General features: G+C 43.5%; 1 pseudogene; it reads right to left on the bottom strand.

The window, feature by feature from the left end:
• LOC103348724 (laminin subunit beta-4-like) overlaps nucleotides 1–17,660 on the bottom strand; it is a 120,618-nt pseudogene that overhangs the window by 9,558 nt on the left and 93,400 nt on the right.

Genomic DNA, 17,660 nt, shown 5'->3' with positions numbered 1-17,660 from the left:
TTTGATTTGCAGGTTATTTGACCAGGACACTGTGAAGAATATTAGGATGGGTAGACAGGGGCAGAAACAGCCAATGTGATTTGGCCAGAGACTTCCGCCTTCCAAAGACAGGCTTCCGTTTCTGTATCAGGACCTCTATGGACACACACCACTGCGAAGCACTAAAGGAAATGCGGAGAAATGGCACAGAAATCTGCCATCCTGGGATTACCTGTTGAGGAAGCACAGTTTGTCTGCTCTTGGTGGCCATGATGGGACTAGTGAGCCTCTCAATACCCCGAGCCTGGCCTTGGGCAGATTCTGCCTGAATTTCCACGCTGAGGGCTGGGTCTTGGTTTCTTTGCCACTTGGTCTTCAGCAGGGAACATGCTTCCTCCAGCCTGTCACTTTGCTAAGTCCAGCTCTTTCTTCATTTCCTTTGCTTGAGGTTCAGCCTGTTGTTAACGACCAGAAAGGAAAAAGTAAGAAACTAAATGATATATTAACTCTTAATCAGACAGCTGAATATATAGGAAAAGAAAATAGCATCTTCACTTTCTCTGTTGCATTGTTAGAAGAAGGCTTTCATCAAATATTTCAGGCATTCAAGAGTCTGAAAGAAAATCTGACAAACATCCACGTGCCCACCAGCTAATTTAACAATAAAGCATTGGATGGGGCCGGTGCTGTGGCATAGTGGGTAAAGCCGCAGCCTGCAGTGCCAGCGTCCCATATGGGTGCCGGTTCGAGTCCTGGCTGCTCCGCTTCCAATCCAGCTCTCTGCTATGGCCTGAGAAAGCAATAGAGGATGGCTCAGGTCCTTGGGTCCCTGTACCTGCGTGGGAGACCTGGGGAGGGGGCTGCTCCTGGCTCCTGGCTTGGGATCAGTGCAGCTCCGGCCATTGCGGCCAACTGGGGAGTGAACCAGCAGATGGAAGACCTTTCTCTCTCTCTGTCTCTCCTCTCTCTGTGTGACTCTGACTTTCAAATAAATAAATAAATCTTTTTTTTTTTTAAAGAATAAAGTATTGGCAATGAGCCAAGACCCTCGGTGTACCTCTCCCTGACCTATCTCCTCTCTCTCCACCAAAGGCAACTACTATTCCATGGAGCCGGTGCAGAATACCCTATACAGGATTCACAACAATATATAGCATTTTTTAAAAAAGTTTAACATTATACAAAAATGTCATACTGTATATTTGTGCAATTTGGTTTTTTAAATTCAAATTGTGCTTACTTAAACAACAAAATTGTGCTGACACGGGTCATCTATGATAATTTGTATGGCTCTGATTCACTCATTTTCACCTAGTTAAATCATTTCACTGTCTGAATATACAACTTATTTTTCTCTTCTCCAGCTGGTGCCAGTGGCTTCTAAAGTTTTCCACCTTAGAAACAATAATGAGCATTTTATGCTTGTTTCTTATTTTGGTGATCTTAGTTGCCACATCTAGAAGTTCTATTAAAATATCTTTCAAGTCTGACTGATCATTTATCTCCCGTGTCTTATTCATACTTTCATGCTTATTTAGTTTTCTTTTTCCTAAACATATTTATTTGAAAGGCAGAGTTACACAGAGAGAGGGAGGGAGAGACAGAAACAGAGAGAGAGAGAAAGAGAGAGAGAGAGAACGAGAGAGATCTAGCCATTGATTCAGCCCCCAAATGGCCACAAAGGCCAGGAGCCAGGAGCTTCTTCCAGGTCTCTCACTTGCTTGGCAGGGGCCCAAACACATGTGCCATCTTCCACTGCCCTCCCAGGTGCATTAACAGGACGCTAGATTGGACGTGGAGCTGCTGGGACTCAAACTAGCACCTATAAGCGATGCTGGTGTCCCAGGCAGCAGCTTAACCTGCTACGCCACAACACCAACCCCATGGTTTTCTTACATATAGTAAACATTCTTATTTTATATTCTGTAACCACAATGGTACCACCACCATTTCTGGCATTCTGGTTTTCTTGTTCATTTTTGTTTCAGATGACTGCTGTTGAAGAGAATTTGTTTCTTTACGTATTTGGGACAATTCTGGGAGGCACGGTTTTAAGGTCACTCCTTCAGAGGGGATTTTTGATTACTTCTACCAAGCATTTGGTGGCCCTCCCAAACCAGGACCATTTCAAAGACATTTGTTGCTTTGGCTTTTGGTGCTAAGTAGCAGTATGAACTCTAGCCCCAAATTCACGAGAGAGGCAGTTTTGGTTAGCAATTCTTAGCGGCTCTGAGTGTGTGTGTTTGTGTGTATGTGTGTGTGTGTGTGGGAAATTGATTAATATTTTACCAAGTGTTTTACCTTTAGGCACCCAGCTGTGTTCAGGCATCCTGTTGTCTCCATGCATGAGTTTTACTTTCTGTCTGCTATGCAAGGTGCCTGGGTAAACCCCAAAGCGCAGATGCACCAGGGATTGGCAGGTGTGCTCTGCCTACCGGCAGGTGGTGCCTAATAACCTCTCTGCAGTCACACTTTCCTGCCATTTTGGCCCCTGAGGAGATCCCCAGTTTCCCACTCACTCACCCATGCATCTAAAACAATTTCAATAGCCTATCTACATTAAACAGAAGAGGGATGCAGCTGGATAGCAAGCATACTTCTAATATTTTATTTTATAAAAGATGTGTTGGAAAGGAGAGTGATGGAGGTGGGGCAGGAGAGAGAGACAGACAGACAGACAGGCAGAGACAGAGACAGAGAGAGACAGAATCTTCCATTTGTTGTTTTACTCCCCAAATGACTGTAACAGCCAGGGCTGGGCCAGGCCAAAACCAGGAGCCAGGAACTCCACCCTGGTCTCCCACATGGGTGGCAGGGGCCCAAGCACTTGGGCCATCATCTGCTGCCTTCCCAGGAGCATTAGCAGGAAACAGGGTTTGAAACAGTGCAGCTGGGACTCAGACATTACAAGCAGCAGCTGAATAGGCCACGCCACAACACTGGCCCCAGATTCTTATATTCTTCTTATTTTATTTTATTTTTTGACAGGCAGAATGGACAGTGAGAGAGAGAGAGAAAGGTCTTCCTTTGCCGTTGGTTCACCCTCCAATGGCCGCCGCGGCCGGCGCGCTGCAGCCGGCGCACTGCGCTGATCCGATGGCAGGAGCCAGGTGCTTTTCCTGGTCTCCCATGGGGTGCAGGGCCCAAGCACTTGGGCCATCCTCCACTGTACTCCCTGGCCACAGCAGAGAGCTGGCCTGGAAGAGGGGCAACCAGGACAGAATCCGGCACCCCGACCGGGACTAGAACCCAGTGTGCCGGTGCCGCAAGGCGGAGGATTAGCCTAGTGAGCCGCGGCGCAGGCCCTTTATATTCTATAACAGAGGAGGATAACTCAGATTGACAACCAGTAACTGTAGATTTCAAAATAGCAGGTAGGGGGATCTGAAGTTCCCAACACAAAGAAATGATGACAGCCCAAGATGGCAGATGTGCCAGTTACCCTGATCTGATCATGACCCATTGTTTACACATATTGACATATTGTACCTTATAAATAGGTACGATTACTATGTATCAACTAACAATAAAAATATATTTTAAAATTCTAACATTTTCAGTTTTTTCCTTTTTCTTTTTTTAATTAATTAATTAATTAATTAATTTGAAAGGCAGAGTTACCGACAGACACAGGCAGAGAGAGATCTTCCATCTGCTGGTTCACCCCCCAAATGGCCACAATGGCCAGAGCTGGGCCGAGCCAAAGTAAAGAGCCAGGGGTTTCTTCCGGGTCTCCCACGTGGGTGCAGGGGCCTGAGCACTTGGTCCATTTTTCCACTGCTTTCCTAGGCACATAAGTGGGGAGCTGGATTGGAATTGGAGCAGCTGGGACTTGAACTGGTGCACATATGGGATGTCGGCCCTGCAGGAGGCAGCTTTACCTGCTACGCCACAGCACCGGCCCCTTCAGTTCTTTTTCTGCTAGAAGGGTTCCTTACAGCACTGGTCCAGCATAATTACAGATACAGAAGTCCCCTCCTGTGCGCTGGGCATCCGTAGGAGTCTTTCTACCGTTGAAGTCTGCATATTTTCTGTGAAGAGGCAAATACTAAACACTTCATACTTGATGGTCCACACGGTCTCTGTGCAACTACTTGGCTCCATGCAAGGGGCAAAGGCAGCTATGATGGCTGCATTTTTCCATCCGTGTTCTAGAGCACGTGCCAAGAAGGGGAAAACGTAGAAGGCTTCTCCTCTGCACCCCTGCCCCTTACTCTTATAGGTGACCCCTTCCCATCTAACAGTTTTATTTCCTGTTACACCACTTGCTTTGTGTTGCTTTTCTGTTTTGCATACAGGTTGCAAGGGCAGAGATATAAAATGCTGCGGGAGGGTGGAGAGAGACCCACAACCTGCAAGGAAGGGGTTGTAACAGAGGACAGAGAGGCCTTGGAGGAAGAAACTTCACACCGTGGGGACCAGGTCCTGCGTGCTCTCACCCACCATGCTTCCTCTCTCTGCACCATCATGTGGGTCTAACCACGGCCTCACTCTCGCTGAACTCCGGGCGAAAGCATTCATTTCGGCAAGATATTCAGTGCTAGGATGCTCTGATAAGAGTCCATGTTCATGCAATTGTAGCCTGAACTCAGTTGTTTGTTCCTTTGGTTTGTGAGCTTCACATAGTGCGTTCCTGGGGCGGACATTTAGCTCGCAGTTAAGACACCTCTCACACCTTGCATCAGACTGCCCGGGTTCAGTTCCTAGCACCTGCCATGGACTCCAGCTTTTTGCTAATGCAGATTCTCAGAGGCAATGGTGACGACTCAAGTCACTCCATTCAGATTTCTGTCACTCAGATAGGAGACCGAGATAGTATTCCCAGCTCCTACCTTCAGCCCTGTCCAGTCTGGGGCATTGTGGGCATTTGGGGGAGTGAACCAGTGGATGGAAGTTTTCTGACTACTCTTATCTCTGTGTGTGCCTCTTAAATAAATAAATAAAACATCAATACATAAATAAAAGCTATTCCTTTCCATGATAACAGAGATGAACTCTGGCCTCAAATCCACCGTTCATCAGCTGTATGACCTAGACAAGTTACACAACCGCCCTGAGCCACATTTCTTCATTCCCAAGCCGGGGGTAGCGCCTGCCTCATGCCCCAGAATGGGTGACAGTGAGCTGAGGTATTCCACGGGAGGGCCTGTGGAGCACGCATTAAGTGCAAAATACAACCCTGATCTGATTTTACCCTCATAATGATCCCATCGGACACTCACATACCTGAAAACCACAGTGCTGTTTCTAGCCTCAGAATCTATTTCAGGCTAGTTTCAAAGAAGATAAACACCTGCAGTATCTTCTCTCTTCTTTTTGTTATCTCTGCAGTCAGTTGTGCAATGGTGGAGTTCGCCTGTCCTTGAGGGATTCAAGCTTGCTGCAACTTGCTCAACCATTTTCTCAAGGTTTAATGGAACATTTGCTGCTTTCCTAAGGTAAGACATTAACATATCAGATTAGATAAACAGACAATTATTCACTTACTTCACCTTGAAAGCACATTCTATTCAACTGACAGCTTTCCTGAATTATTTACAAAGTCAATTTAAATTACTTTTAAGCTGGACGAAGTGCTGGAGTCTTCATTTTGAGAAACAGGTATATATCCAAGTGCCAATACGCACGTGTGCACACACCACACACACTTGCCATGCTTACTCAACAGACACAGATTTTCCCAAGAAGGCAATTAAAGATCCAGGTCTCATTTCTTCTGAATCTATCATCACAGAGAAGTTTGGGAACTAGAACTCCATATTTGGCCTAAAAACCGTCCTCAGTCCATTTGAGTTTCCCAAGTTCTCGACCAGAAGCAAAGCTCTCCTTATGGGGGTGGTAGTCGGAGAGCGAAGGGAGGCCCCTAGCCCTGGGTTTCCAGGCTGTGTTTGTTCAGGGTGATTTAAAAGCCTCACTGACATTCCAGTCACTTGCGGGCTGGCCAGAGGTTAAAAATCACAAGCATTCTGACTGATCCGGCCTGTTTCACAGAAATGAGCTCACCTCAAAGGCAATGGTCACCGACACGGAGATCTAGGGGCTCAAAACCACGCCGAGAAGAATGCTCCGGGCCAGTGAAATATTGCACAGAATTTTGCAGGGCTATCATCAGAAAGGCCTGGGCCCAGCACTGAAGTAGCTGAATTACAAAAACATCGCCTTCCCCACTCAACCCATCCCCCATCCCAGGGGCCATCTCTACTCCCTTTACGAACCTTCAGAATTTTTCCTCTTCCCAGAACGCACACCATAACCCCCTCCCCCAATAACCACCCCCATCATTTCACTTTGGTAGGACTTCCATGACATTAGTGTTCATTTTTTCTATTTTCTATCATCATATATATGGTGATATATATTATATATTATATACTTACATATATTTGCCACATCCTTTTTCATTTTTTAAAAAAGATTTATTTATTTGAAATGCAGAGTTATAGAGATGCAGAGGCAAAGACAGAGAGAGAGAGAGATAGAGATCTTCCATCCACTGGTTCACTCCCCAAATGGCAGCAATGGCCAGAGCTAGGCCGATCCAAAGCCAGGAGCCAGGGGCTTCTTCCAGGTATCCCATGTGGGTGCAGGGGCTCAAGGGCTTGGGCCATCTTTTACTGCTTTCCCAGGCCATAGCAGAGAGCTGGATCGGAAATGGAGCAGCCATAACTTGAACCAGCACCCATATAGGATGCTGGTGCTGCAGGCAACGGCTCTACCCCCTATGCCACAGCGCCAGTTCCCCTTTTTCATGTTTAGGTTTATCAGTGTACTTCTTATTATGGTAAATCTAGAAAGTACAAAAAGACAAAAAAAAAAAAGTAAAGAAGGGAAACGTGTTTTGTCATTAACCCTATGAGTTATGTGGATATTGGGTTTGTCTAGCTGTCTTTGTTCTACAAAAGTTTTTCCTTTCAGGATTGAGATCTTCATCCATGAATAATCTGTTATCGGCTTCTTAAAGCATCCACATCACACTGTAATAATCTCCGCCTGTTATTTAAGATCACTTGTCAATATTGCTGTTTTTAAAAAAAGTCTTATGTGTTTGAAAGGCAGAGTGACAGAGAGGGGCAGAGAAAGAGAGCAAGAGAGTGAGTGAGAGATACCCTGCACCTGCTGGTTTGTTCCCCAAATGCTCACAAAAGCCAGGGCTGGTCCAGAATGAAGCCAGGAGCCAGCAACTCCATGTGGGCCTTCCCTGGGGGTGGCAGGAGCCCAGGTTCTGGGTCATCATCTGCTGCCTTCCCTGGTGCATTAGCAAGGAGCTGGATTGCAATCTGAGGTGAGACTTGGTCTCAGGCACTCCCCAAATGGGGTGTGGGCATCCCAAGTGCAGGTTTAAAGTGCTGCATCCCAACCCGCTCTGATACCACCTTTAACATCTGTGTCATCAGCCTGGTTTCAAGCTGGAAGGCATTGAATGTTCAGACGAATCTGACCCGTTTCATTTATAGGAGAAGATGAGGAGACAATGAGGGTGGCTCAAGACTCAGGGCCTGCTGCCAAGCATCCAAACCCAGTGGTGGATGCTGAAGGTGGAGCCATCATCCACCACCCCCCCAAACTCCCTCCCACAGCACCCGTGCTTATGAAAACATCAGGATGCCTTTTCTTTTTTTACTTCACCAAGTCAAAAGGGCAAAAGGAGTGCAGAGCTACTTAACCCTGTACCCAGTATATATCATTTCATTCTTGTATCATTATTATTTCTGGGGCACTAGTGTCCATTTTTGCCTATTCCCCAACATCAGATAGTCTTGCTGTAGGCTCCTTTTATTTAGATGTTTATGTAGTACTGCTTATTATGGTAAATTTTTAAAGTGCCAAAAACATTAAAGAAAGGAAAAATATACCATATTCCGACCACCTGCTGAAATCCTGGGATATAGGATATTTATATATATAGGGTAGAGGGTAGAGGGTATTTATTGGTACACATTGGAGTACACAAAGGAGTACTGGATATCTGGGAGAGCTTTCAAAGCCTAAGGAAAACAGTAAGCAAGGATCTCCACACACTGGCTTCCAGCTGCCCAGTTCCTGGGGCACCTTCAGAGAGAGCTTGGCCTTCAACTTGGACAATGAACTACTGTGAGGTAATTGCTTTTGGGCATTGCACTCCCCAGGCAAACATTTTTCAGTTGGCCTTTTAGAGGCAGATGAAAACACTAAGACTGTACTTACTCAACAAAAGCTCTTGGGCTTCATCTGCTGCTTTAGAGATAGCCTCTTCTCATCTTTCCTGTAGTCCTCACAGAGGTGCACACACGTTTCTGTATTTTCTCAAGTTCATGGGTTCAATTTTGTGATGGGATTGTCACACATGCATGTCAAGTAAGGGCTTTGCAACCTTCTCCATATCCTTTGGGGACATGTTTTCCTCTTAAATAAGGTTTTAGGTAAATCATTTCCCTTATGTAACAAACTCTAGGTCAAGAGCATTTGCATTTGATTATGTCCTGATGATACAGGGACCAGATTGTGTACATCCCATAGATTCTTCTCCATTCTCAACTTCTCCTTTCTGGAAGAAATACTGTGTCCACAGTGCAGAACAAATGCTTGGTGGAAAGATGGAAAAGCAAAGACTTGGAACGTTGTGTGTGTGCCACACGGTGTCCTCCCAGGAATTATTTATAAGCACAGATTCAAAAGCAATTAAATTTTTAGATGCCTGCCATTAAAATTTAAACACAATGAATGAGTCGGGGCAGAGGTGCTGGATTTGAAGTCACCACAAACTTGATTCTGATCCTGCACAAGAGTGATGAGTAGCATGATTTTTGCTCTTCTGTAAATTGAGTAACGATTGCTGAGGGTGCAACTTAAACTTGAGACAAGTTGTTTTGAGATAGGAATGAGACAACACAGGGAGAAATAATATCATCTAAGGAAATTTTTCAATACAGCTCTGCCCTGCTTTTCAGAAAAATAAATTGGCTCTATTTGAGACCTGAAGTGGCAGACAGACTGCTCGGGTTTGGTGTAACACCAGTTGTCACCATCCCGCTGCTCACCGAACTCCCTTCATGCACAAGGCTCTGGGCTCACTCCCTCCCACAGGAAGTGTTAGAGATTAGACATGGATCTTATCAGCAAGGGGTTTATTGTCAAGCGGGGAAATACAAGTCATTAAATACAAATATTCCTCAAGTAAGAACAGGAATGATAAATGCAAGGCAAAAGGCCATGGGCTTCCGAGGAAGGAGAAAGTACTCTGGGAAGGCCCTCAAACAGGCATCGAAACTGGGTCTCGGAGGACAGCAGGTTAAACTCCTGGAGACCGTGGGGTGGGGGGATGGGTGAGATTCAGCTTGAGCTGGGAGCATAGAAGGTGAAGCTCAGGGTGGTACCGGAAGCCGTGTCTGGTCGCTCTTGGCAGGAGTGTTGTATGTCTAAAGGGAGCCAATCACACAAATCCTTAAATAGGAAGCTAAAGAGCTTACACTTTGCTCCATGGGCAGTGGGCGTCTTGGAAGGTCTTCAGCATTTGAGTGACATGAGTATACGAGGGTACCATGAAAATTCTTGGAAAATGGAATTAAAAGATAAGTGAAGGGGGTGGGCATTTGGGGCAGTGGTTGGGATACTGCTTAGGGTGCCTACACCTTCATATCAGAGTACTTGGGTTGGGTTTTGTCGCCTCTGCTTCTGATTCAGCTTCCTGCTAATGCATACTCTGGGAGGCAGCAGGTGATGGCTCAAGAACTTGGGTACCTGCTACCCTCATGGGAGACCTAGATTGAGTATCAGATTTCTAGTTTTCGGCCTGGCCCAGTCCTGGCTATTATGGGCATTTAAGGGGAGTGAACCAGCAGATGGAGGATCTCTCTGACTCTGTTGCTCTTTCAAATAAAATGAAAATAAATTTTTAAAAAACTTAAAGCCTCCTAGTAAAAAGTAGATTTAATTCTATCATTTATTTATCAAACACTTATTGACATTTATTATGAGATTATAGATTCAAGTGTATTTTTTTTTATTTAACAGGTAGAGTCATAGACAGTGAGAGAGACAGACAGAGAGAAAAGTCTTCCTTCCGTTGGTTCACCCCACAAATGGCTGCTATGGCCGGCGTGCTGCACCGATCCGAAGCCAGGAGCTAGGTGCTTCTTCCTGGCGGGTGCAGGTGACCAAGCACTTGGGCCATCCTCCACTGCCTTCCCGGGTCACAGCAGAGAGCTGGACTGGAAGAGGAGCAGCCAGGACTTGAACCCAGCGCCCATATGGAATGCTGGCACCGCAGGCGGAGGATTAACCAAGTGAGCCATGGCACCGACCCCTAGATTCAAGTTTTTAATATAAGCACTCATTTCTCTCTCTTTTTTTAAAGATTTATTTTATTTATTTGAAATGCAGAGTTACAGAGAAAAAAAGAAGGAGGGTCAGACAGAGAGAATCTTCCATCTGCTGGGTTACTCCTGAAATGGCTGCAACAGCCAAGGCTGGGCCAGGCTGAAGCCAGGAGCTTCTTCTAGGTCTCCCATGTGGGTGCAGGGGCCCAAACTCTTGGGCCATCTTCTGCTGGTTTCCTAAGTGCATTAGCAGGGAGCTGGACTGGAAGTGGAGCAGTTGGGATTTGAACCAGGACCCGGGGCAGCTTACCGTGATATGCCACAGTGCCAGCCCCAGCACTCATATTTCAAGGCAAATACTGAGACAGTTACAGAAGAGCTGAGTAGTATGGGTACCAGCCAATGGAATGAAAATTTTCTTTGGGCTCAATAGCCAGAAAAGAGAAAGAATTAGTAGGTGGAAGACAGAACAAAGTATAAAACTTCCTGGTCCTAAGTGAAGAGAAATTTCTCTTAAGGAAGAGGATTTTTCTCCATGCCTAGTTGTAGTAAAAGTGCTCTCTGGTTGTAATAATTCTGTACCCAGTTAATGAAAGTGAACTTTTGATCAGAAATGTATTCAGTAGCGATCAAAACAGTAAGTGCACCTGCTCTCGTGTGAACCAAGAGGGAAACAGGCTCTGGAGGCCCTGTTTCACCAGGACTGTTCCCACAGTTTCCACACAACTCATTTGGCAACTTGGATTGTACTTTGATTCTGGTGTCTGAAGTAACTTGTATTTGCTGAAATAGTGGAACTACTTCTCAGTCCAACCAGTTTCTGGGTGTGTGTCCAGTCCATCCCAACCCATCTAGCTAGCTCACAGAAAAGGAGCTTCTGAACAAACAAAACGTCCAATAGACTGGTGGTACTCTCTTTCATTTTTATTGATTATTTTGGTTAAATGTCATTTCTACATAATTTTTTCTTATCTTGAAAAATCCAGACTAATCAATACTAATACAGTTTTCAGAAACATTGGGATAGGAAAAAAACTACTTGGCTACTGGAGTCTCTCATACATATTGGGCAGATTAATGAAATGATTGCAGATGCTATAAATGGATACTCCAATAGCCAACTAATTCACCTCTTGGGATTAATTCCAGATAGTTTAATACCCAAATTATATTATTTGCAGTGAATGAGATTTCAGGTCAATTTACAGCTATAATATTTGATTTTTACCTTTAAGAATTCATTGCAGTTTTTTTAAGTGAATTAATTTATTTGAAAAGCAGAGAGACAGAGAGATCTCCCATCTGCTGGTTCATTCCCTAGATAACCACAACAGCCAGGGTTGGACCAGGCCAACACAGGAGCCCTGAACTCATCTGGGTTTCCCACATGAGTGGCAGGGACAAACTACTTGAACCATTACTTACTGCCTCTGGGTATGCATTAACCGGAAGCTGGAATAAGGAGTGGAGCTGGGACCTGAACCCAGACACTCTGATATGGGATGTGGGCATCCTAAGTGACATTTTCACCACTGGGCCAAACGCCCACCCCTATTCACTGGAGTTTAAAACAAACCTCTCCCCAAATCAGGGACAAGAAATAATAAATAATTTCTTTTGGTAAGAGCCAACAAAAGACTTGGCAAATAATGAATAATAATTAATAATCCATTTTTTGGATACTACTTCACTATAATATTTGCTACACTAACCAGAATTTGGCTTATCTTGCTCTCCTATCATCTCTGTTAGCAAAGACAATGACTAAGTACTGATGTTAGGGAATCCGATGGACTCATCATGTTGGAATTCCCTTTTCAAAAAAATAAAATAACCTTAAAAACCAAGTCCATTTGTTCGGAATTTTAGTTAAATTCTAGGATTTATTGCTAAATTAATGTTACACAGAGTCATAATTTTTTGGCACAGAGTTAATATTTTGAGATTATTCTCATTAAGAAACTTTAAATCAAGGGATATATAATTTTCCTGATTTAAGCATATCACAACCAATTAATATAATTTCAAATTAGTTATGATATTTGAGTATACATTTTTAGAAAAAGGAGCAAAAACTGTCCTCTTTCAAAAAATTTACCTAACAAAAAGTTTTTCACTTTTTTGATGAAGAGAGTCCTTTTTTTTTTTTCAGTTTCACTTTGGTTTTTAAAATTTCCCTGTTTCTCATTTAGCTGTAAAGATGTTGTGTTTGGAGATTTCTACCAATTGTAATTTTGGTCTGGAATAAGAAAAAAAAACAACAGAAGATACATAACAATCAGGCATATCCCGTGACGTTTAATAACTTATCTAGACCAAACTGTCAGTAAAAACTAACTAGAAGTCTAGATGACTCATAGAGTCATTTTAAATAACTCTTTGGAAAGGTGATTATAATCTGTTTGCATTGTCATTTCTTCTTAGTAATATGAATTTGCTTTAAACAATATCTAGCACTAAAGATTTTTCCTAATATAAACATAGAAATTACATTTTCATAAGACTTAGCATTTTATACTGCCACCAACTTGCACCAAAATTACTGTGGACTGCTTACCGGCAGTGGTCCTCATGGTTAATCAGTTGAGAGCATTTTCTTTTATATAAGTTAGAATAGTTAGTCTTCTAAGCATTCCTCACATTCAAGTAATGTACTTTCCTTGAGAGATAACAGGAAAGCATTCCTCCTTTTAATAAATGAGCTTAAACTCAGAATGAGCTGCAAAAATAAATTCCAAACACTTTGTACAATTGGTGGAGTTGAACAAATTAATAGAACTACTTGGCTAGTAACCAGATGTGCAAAGTCTTAATTGTGTGATTTGAAAAAGGTCATGGACTTTTTCTTGGGGTTCCAAGGAATTAGAGAAAGAGAACAAAGCAGAAAGCTGTAAGACAATATTGCCAACAAACTGAGCTTATTGAACAAATTAATTGTGACATAAGTAGGGCTAATTAGGATCAAACATAATCGGGGTGGGGGGATCTCCCTTTATTTCCCCACAAAAGGAGGCTGTTTAATTTGAGTGCTACAGATTTTGGGAAGAAGGCTTAACAGTCATTAGCAAACGCTAAAACAAGAAAAAAAAAAGATGTGTAGTTATATGATTAAAAATATGTCTCTTAATTTTTTGGAAACGCAATCATTAATTCTCCAGAGCCTTCTTAATTTGAAAATGGAAAAGAGTAACAAAGAACAGCAGAGAAACAAGACTTCCAGAAACACATACTCGAGACAGGCCAGTACCCAGGGATACGGACGACATCTCGGTGTGGATTAGATCTCGTGTTCCAAAACAGAGGTCACGGAATTACTTCACTCTCAAAACATCCCTCTGCTATCCATCTCCTGTCACGGCTGACGCCTGAGAATTCTCTCGCAATCTCTTCTGGCACTCTTCCCCTTCCTCATCAAGAGGGAAATAGCTCACCATTTTTATCAACACGGCAACCCCTCTCTCATCCTGTCCCGCTTCTCTGCTGTGTGCTGATCAAACCAGAGTCTGCTAATACGAACTTCAGAGGCCGTCTTGAACACAGATAGCTAACACTGGTATTCACTCAATAAACTCGAGCGCCAATCAGGGCTCATGTCAATGATGTAGACGTTCAAATTTTCTTTTTTTTTAAGAAGGGGCAATAGCATAGCTTACAATCATGTTAGCCAGTTGAGGGGCTGTTTTAAGCACTGCGATGTGAAGTCCAGGATTGGCATTTTTATGCTCACTGCTGTATTCCCAATGTCTAGGTTAGTAACTGGCACCTAGTAGGTTCTCAATGAGTATTTGATAAAGCAATTAAGAATCACATATAAGTGAAAACCACAAAGCAATAGAGAGTTGTGACTACACAAATAAATGTGTCAGTCTTTAGCATGTGCAGGAATATTCTCCAGTTTGGCTCATCAGATGTCTGCTCTCAATTTGGTCTCTGAGGGAAGTGGACAAGGATGTTACGTGTGTGTGTGTGTGTGTGTGTGTGTGTGCATGTGCGTGGACATGGGTGTCTCTTGGCTGTGGTTCTCACCCCATGCCCAAGCTGGTCCCACCATCTTTCTCTTGATTCTGAGACCCAGGCAACCTATACATTTCCTTTTTGTTCAGGGGTTGATTTCTGTTGCTGGTAAGCAAGAATGCCAACTGATATAATGTTCAACATACATTGGTAAAAGGGATCTCGGAGAGCCCAGTTCAAGGCTTGGCTGCTCAGCTTCTGATCCACCTTCCTGCTAATGCGCCATGGGCCCCTGCTACCCACGTGGGAGACCCAGGTAGAGTTTTTGGCTCCTGGCTTCAGCGTGGCCCAGCCCCGGATGCTGTAGGCATTTGGAGGAGTGAACCAGCAGATGGAAGATCTCTGTCTCTTGTTTAAATAAAATGAAAATAAAGAATTTAGAAAAATAGAAATCAACACAAGGACATGAAATAATTTCAAATTCTTATGGATTCAAGGATGAAGGACTTCAAAGAAATCTGTCATGTCTGTCAACATAGGAAGGCATTCCAGGCATCAGGGTATATATTTTTGTCAAACTATTTCCTGACTTTAAATCTTAATGTTAGATTTGGATATTTAGAATTCTAATTATAGCCTTGAATTTATGAAAAACTATTCTTTGCTTTGAGAGATCTACAGTTTTCACACCTTCAAGGTTAGGAATCCTGATATTTCTATGTAGAGTTTGTTGTTTAAAAAAAAAAAGTCTGCACATGTCCATGTCCTACAACAAAGTACTCTGGGGGCCCAGCGCTGTGGTGTAGTGGGTAAAGCTGCCGCCTGCAGGGCCAGCATACCATATGGGCACCGGTTCGAGTCCCAGCTGCTCCACTTCCCATCCAGCTCTCTGCTATGGCCTGGGAAAGCAGCAGAAGATGGCCCAAGTCCTTGGGCCCCTGCACCTGCATGGGTGACCTGGAAGAAACTCCTGGCTCCTGGCTTTGGATAGATGCAGCTCTGGCCATTGCCATCACTTGGGGAGTGAACCAGCGATTGGAAGACCTCTCTCTTTTTCTTCTTCTCTCTGTGTGTAACTCTTTCAAATAAATAAATAAATCTTAAAAAAAAAAAAAGTTATCTGAATTCTTTGTCTCTGCACACACACACACACGTATAATAAAAAACCTACAGCTTGCTTTTATATCCACACTTATACCTATGTTTATATTTTATGCAACAGTTCCAGTCATCAGAATATACCAACATGTAGAATCTATTCTCTGTGTTTGGAACCTAAATGGAAGTTTAAAAAATGCCAAATGGTTGGCTTCCTGATTGCTACAAGTTCACCAACAGACCAAGAGAAGTCGTTGTTGACTTGATTCCTCAACCCTTGAAGCTGGTTGGGCAAATTACAAATCACGGAATTTGCTTCCCGTACCTTTTGGAGGGCCAGAGTTGAGGGTCCAGGAGTGCCGACAGACAGCAGGGACCACCATACCGCTGGAGCCCTTCAGGGCAGTTGCGGAGAGCGCCCCCACGGGGCGAGAGCCTGCACAACAAGTTCTCTGGTGCTCGGGCCACTTTACAGGACAGAGGGTTTATGTTAGAGAACACATACACTTCTTCGCAGAGTTCTCTCTAATGCCACGGGGGCTCCCTGAGGCAAGGCCCTGTTCTGCTCCGCTGCGTTCCTTCAGTAGCTGTGCACAGGTTGGACCGTTCCAAATGCTTCCTAGGTACCCAGTAAATATCTAATGATTAGTGGCGGTGCCCATTGGTCACTTTTATATATAAAATGTTTCTGAAAAGTGGCCAAATATTATGGTTTCCGTATTAATTTCATTTTCATTCCTTTAAAATAGAAATTCCTTTCTCCTTACAATTTCCAAAAATAGTAAACGATATAAAATGATAAAACCCAGTGAGAATATTTATTCTTTGATCTTGGCCAAACTTTGACTTAAGTATAAATATTTACCTTAAATTTATATATTGTATGATTGAGGATGTGTGTTACACATTATTTCATATATGCTTATTAGTATTACATATTTTTAAATGTAAATTTATAAAGAAATAAAAATTAAAAGAAAATAAAATTGAAGAGGTCTGTATACGGAGCAGAAATCACAAACATTTCTATAGCATTATGATTATTACCTTTTCCTTCAATGTTTGCATAGCTGGTATCTTAATCTGCTTTCATTTTTCTAGTGATGAGTTTTCTTTTGAGGCCAGTGTATCCAAGATGGTAATTAAGCCACTCCTGTTATTTTCAGTTTCATTAGCTGTCTTTTCAGCTGAGGATGATATGTGATGATACCTCCTATTGCTTTCTGAGGTATCTATAAGCAACACAAATTGAGGTAAGATCAATTGGTGAAAACAAACGACCATAACAGCCATCACAACAAGCATTTCACAATTTCCCCACTGTCGTGGTCTCAACTGTCACCATACAGCGCTGCATTTCATAGAGCAGGGTTAGCTGCAGTGTCATAGCTACGGGTATAGTGGATTCAGAGTATTGAAGTTCTCAGGTAGGGGACTGCGTCCTGGGTACACCTGTTATTGTCTGGGAATGTTCTTGAGTAAATCAGTAAATCCCTTAGATTTTGTTTCTTCATCCATAAATGGGTGACAATAATTTGTGGAGATGAAATGAGATAATCTGAAAAGTCTGTAAAATGTTCCACAAATTTAAGGTATTAACTATGAATCCCTATATATGCTGTAACAGGATAAACCAATCAAGTGTGCTTAACCACACAGAGTAGGAACTAACAAACATTTTATCAAAGGCCAGAGAATTCATGGCTTAGGGTTTGCTGCCAAAGGTACTCAACTCTGCCATTGCTGAGTGACAGCAACCCTGGGTGATATGTACACGAACAGGTACACTTGTGTTCTGATGAAACTTTATTGACAACACAAGCTGTGGGAGGGAGGAACGGAATATCCTTATGCTCTTAGACTGTATGTATAAATCATATTCAAATTGTTAAAATGAATTAGGGAGCCAGCGCTGTGGCGCAGTGGGTTAATCTTCCACCTGCAGTGCCAGCATCTCATGTAGGTGTCGGTTCAAGTCCTGGCTGTGGGGAGCAACTCGGACTAGACTGTTACTGGAATTAAGACTTATTCTATGCATCTGCTCTCCCACAATAAGGTGCTGGGAGAGGAGGAAACAGCTTCTACACTGCTGCCTCCAGTTCAACCAATAAACAGCAGGACCTGCTCCTGATTGGAGGAGAGCAGCATACTTGGCGTGTGGGTAGCAGAGTTGGGATTGGTGGAAGAGGACTATAAAGGAGGAGAGAGACAACATGCACCAGGAACATCTAAGGGGAACATCTATCTGAAGGAACACCTGAGCAGCCCCCGAGAGAGCCGGCCGGCGGTGTGCCGCTCCCCCGCGGAAGTGGGGAAAGTGGCAGGGGGAACCAC

Source organism: Oryctolagus cuniculus, chromosome 3, assembly GCF_051225735.1.
Source record: "Oryctolagus cuniculus isolate XC-2025 breed Fujian yellow rabbit chromosome 3, ASM5122573v1, whole genome shotgun sequence".
Classification (NCBI taxonomy): domain Eukaryota; kingdom Metazoa; phylum Chordata; class Mammalia; order Lagomorpha; family Leporidae; genus Oryctolagus; species Oryctolagus cuniculus.
The sequence above is the reverse complement of the archived record's forward strand: the minus strand, read 5'-3'. Positions and strand labels throughout refer to the sequence as shown.